Source organism: Lathyrus oleraceus, chromosome 6, assembly GCF_024323335.1.
Source record: "Lathyrus oleraceus cultivar Zhongwan6 chromosome 6, CAAS_Psat_ZW6_1.0, whole genome shotgun sequence".
Lineage (NCBI taxonomy): Eukaryota > Viridiplantae > Streptophyta > Magnoliopsida > Fabales > Fabaceae > Lathyrus > Lathyrus oleraceus.
Window position 1 is genome coordinate 33291864 of NC_066584.1, and position 4573 is coordinate 33296436.

Sequence of the window (4573 nt, forward strand, 5' to 3'; positions counted from 1 at the left end):
AGAGGATTTATAAGGAAATAGATTCATTTAAGCACGAGAGGACTTATAAGACGAGCAATGAATAAGAAATGATTGGCCTAACACAAGAGGATTTACAAGGCAAATGACCTTCGTCTAAGCACAAGAGGTCTTATAAGACGAACAATGAATGAGGGATGAGTTGTCAATACACGAGAGGATTTACAAGGCAGAAGAGCTCAAGAGGTTTGTCTAAGCGCAAGAGATCTTATAAGACAAACAAATGATTGGGGGTTTGCCAAGGCACAAGAGGACTGATAAGGAAAATGATGATTGACTAGAGTGAGCCTAAGCACAAGAGGCCTGATAAGGCTCACTATGAATAAGGGTTTTCCAAAGCACAAGAGGACTAACAAGGCAAACAATGATTGAAATAGAGTGAGCCTAAGCACAAGAGGTTTGATAAGGCTCATAATGAATAAGGGTTTGCCAAAGCACAAGAGGACTAACAAGGAAAACAATGATTGAATAGAGTGGGCCTAAGCACAAGATGTCTGATAAGGCTCGCGATGGATAAGGGTTTTCCAAAGAACAAGAGGACTAACAAGGCAAACAATGATTGAATTTATTGATTAGGATTCCAATATTTAATCACAAGGGTGACGATCCAAAGAATATCTAAATACCAAAGAGAGTATGATTGATGGTCCACTGAGGAAGAAATGATTGAAGTGCAATGGTGCTTCACTAGTTGAAGTGTTGAATGATTGGTGTTTGCTTGAAGAAGACTTGTCAATTGCATGATTCAAATCACACTAAAGTCTATGAATAAGGACAAATGCTTTGAATAGCTAGGGCATATGCCTCGTACGCAAAGTCACTATAGACAATGGTAGGAGAAACTCCGTCTCATCATTCCTCATTACTAAAGGCTCGTAGTGTGTAATCCTTATCATGATTGACAAGTGTTTTTAAGGGATTCTGATTATTGATCTTGATGACGCCATGTTGTTTGTTGTTTTGAGAAGACTTGACAATTGTTTGATTCAAGTTATGCTAAAGCCTATGAATAAGGGCAAATGCTTTGAATAGTTAGGGCATATGCCCCGTACGCAAAGTCATTATAGACAAGGGTAGCAGAAACTCCATCTCATCATTCCTCATTACTTAAGGCTTATGGCTTACAATTTTAATCACACTTGTCAATTGTTGATACCTTTGTTGTGCTTGAGAAGTAGTCCATTTTGCTAGCTATGCTTGACTGATGTTGACTTCGAAGTCTTGATCTTGCATTTGAACCTTGAGGTGTTGAGCTTCTGAGATTCAACATATCCACAATAGCTCGAGCACAATGAACTTTCCATATCAAGTGATCAAGGGTCTTTTGATCACTTGAATAGGCTTAGGGCTTACAAAACAAGACAAATGATTTGGTTGACCAAAGCGACCTTTGGTCAACACTAATCAGTGGGATTAAAATAATAGTTGAACTATGTACAATAATAACCTATTGAATTAATCAACTAGATATAATTAGACAATTCTAATTAAGGCCCTAGACTAAGGTAACATGTATTAAAATCAAGATTTTAACCCCTAAGAGAAAATGGTCATTATGTCACAATTGATTAAATGGAATAAAAACTTAAGATTATTTAGAATTAATTAAAATCAACTAATCAATTAAAACAACACATGAATATATGATGAAAAATATTATCCTAAAACCTAAAATTTCTAAATGTTTCCATTAATCGATTATATCTACTAATCACAATCAACTAATTAACCTATTAATCAAGAACCGAATAATTAAATCAAAAATTGGAATATGGTTAAACCCAAACCCAAGTAAATAGGGGGTACAAGCCCTTATGGGAGGTGTTTGATAGAAAATGGAAGTTGGGCATGACAGGCGCTAATTCATTGGACTGAGTGGGGATGCAGGATGTAAAAGGGGTGTGAAGAAAGTTTGGGCTTCAAGCCCAAACTTCACAGGCATGTCACAACATTTTGGCCTTCCATATGTCATTGTTGCTCTGGTTTGATACATTTTGGTGGTACTGTGTCGTACTTTACGCTTGTGTATGCTTGATGAAGTCTAGCTCAAGCACGATTGGAGCTTCGATGTGAAGCTCCAATGGCTTCCTAACAGATCTCCATGTGAGGTTTCTTTGAGAGAGAGCGAGAATGAGGGAGATGCTGAGAGATTTAGAGAAGAGAGATTCTGAAATGAGGGACTATGAGATTCTGAGGGAAGAATGATTGGGGTGAGTAATTGGTGAATTTTGTGATCCTCTTGATTCATGAGTGAAGCTTGCAATTTATAGAATTCCAACTCTCAAATTCTGTTAGAAATGTGATAGAAACTCATCTCAAATGCAATTGAAATTCCATTAGTTAGTTAGAAATTCACAAACCAGTTAGTGTGTTAGTGTTGGAAATTTTAGTTGAAGTGTGTTGAATCAGTAGTATCAGGTTAATTCAATTTGTCTCAACTAACTTCTGTTATGGTTAAATTTTGTTGGTCTTTAAAGTGAATAGCTAATAGTGAATGCAATTGTGACCTGGATTGTTAGCATCGAATTATACTGTTTGCTTTGTTTGAAATGTAAATTTGAATGTAATTGAGATGGAGTTTGAGAGGTAATAATTTGGTTTTATTGTTAATTTGCAGTTGAATATGCAGAGATTGGTTGTTTATGCAGGATGTGATGCCAATTGATGATTGATGCAGAAACTTTCGCTTTTAGAACAGGATTATCACTGCATTAGGCTGAAGGTGAGTTTCCATGACTTTGTTATTAGAATCTGTGGTATATTATGCACAGTTGTTGTCAGCTAATTCTGATTCTATTAGTAAAGTCGGCTAGACTGTCGTTAAGAGACTTGGATTGTTGAATTAGCTAATATATCTATTGCTACTTTGTTGGTTTCTGTTGGAATTAAGTAATTCAGAATTGGTTGGACTTTTTTTGTTTGAAACAGTTAGGTGTTTTAGTCATCTGTCAGTTTAAGTATGTCAAGTTAAAATGGTTAATTGTTAGTTGTATTGTGTTATATTAACAAAGCCTAGAGTTTATGGAAAAATATTGGGAACTTGTTAGTTAAGGAAAAAAAATGTTATAATGTTAGGAAATTAGAGAGTTGTCAAAGCTTTATAGGATGTGATGTTAGTTTGGATAAAAAGTTGAAAAATAATTAGCGGAATGTTACTTCATGCGGATTAACCAAACTGTTTGTGATATTGTAGGTTGGTGAATATGGGAGCTTGGCTTTTGACCTGCAAACGGACTTGAGCAAGGTCATGAAACATCGAAGACCACTCGATAAGGTACTCACGGCAAAAGTTTCATGCACTGTCAAGACAATCTTCCACTTATATCCTTACAATATGTATCCTTGAGTTTTCCTTTGTTGTTTCATGAATATGCCTGGCCAAACGTAATAACGCAGCTTGTGACAGTCTATGCGTCTGGTACATTACACTGTCAAGCACACTAATGGTGCCAGCAACTGACACGACTGAGGATTGGCCTGACTTAGCCGATGCAACTGCAACAATTGCAGCAACAACTATGGTTGTATTCATCGTGTCTGCGAATGGTTCCCATGACACTGTGACCATCTGTGACGGGGAGTTCTTGAGACGGTGCTGGAGTTTCCAAGCCAAGCGGCGGAAATATTGTGTTGGTATAACGATCCTCCATTGTTGGCATCAAAATTATTCAGAGTCTTGACGTAGAAGACAACATGATTGACATTGTCTTCTTCGTTACTAGTCAAGAACGGAAGTGATGAGTAATTGGTTTGAAGTCCTGGTGGTTCTCTTGCAATTGAGGAAACCAGTTAAATGAAATACTTAGAATTTAGATATTAATCAAACAGTAGTTAGCAGGTTAGGAATTCAATTAGTTTTGCTTGAATTCTTCTATCATATTGGAATGTGAATTGGTTTGGATTTTAAATTTTGGAATTTTGTAAATGAAAATTTGTATTGAATCATGAATGTACACTAACTGTAAATTTGTTTGGATGGATATTTGAACACGTGACATTAAGTTAGGCCTTGAAAGTTGGACGGAAACAAAAATTAAAATGCGATTCTAAATGGCAACTTGAATTAAAATATAACTTATATTGGATTGTTAGAAACAATTGGAAAGTTGAAAATTAAAAGTGATTTGAAAATTGTTATAAAAATAAATTTGAAATGGATTTTTAATATTAACAATGATTGGGAAATTCGAATGTTCAAATTAACTTAACGTTGGAAAGTTGATTGAAGAAAGATCAAATGGAAAGAAAGAATAGCAGTTGATAAATCTCAATGTCAAATGGGCTTAGAAATGAATGGTTGATTTTGGTCAATTGGTTGACCAAAAAGTCAACCTAGTCTAGAAATGCAATTGAGTGTACAACACGATATAAATGGACATGTTATTGAATGAAGGATACAAATTGACTACTGTGGAATTGAATGAACCACGAGCCTGAATACAAACCATGAAACTTGAATAAATGCCTTAAAGGTGCACCAAAAGTAATAAATAAATAGGCTATGGGTGAATAGTGAAACCATGAACACAGCATGAATGATACAAAGTCTTGGACC

General features: G+C 35.6%; 1 long non-coding RNA gene across 1 annotated transcript; it reads left to right on the top strand.

The window, feature by feature from the left end:
• The first annotated feature begins 1979 nt into the window (after positions 1-1979).
• Positions 1980-4023, top strand: LOC127097398 (uncharacterized). The gene is made up of 3 exons (XR_007793027.1): positions 1980-2228; positions 2636-2740; positions 3212-4023. It is a non-coding gene; the product is annotated as an uncharacterized LOC127097398 (long non-coding RNA).
• The last annotated feature ends 550 nt before the right edge of the window (positions 4024-4573 follow it).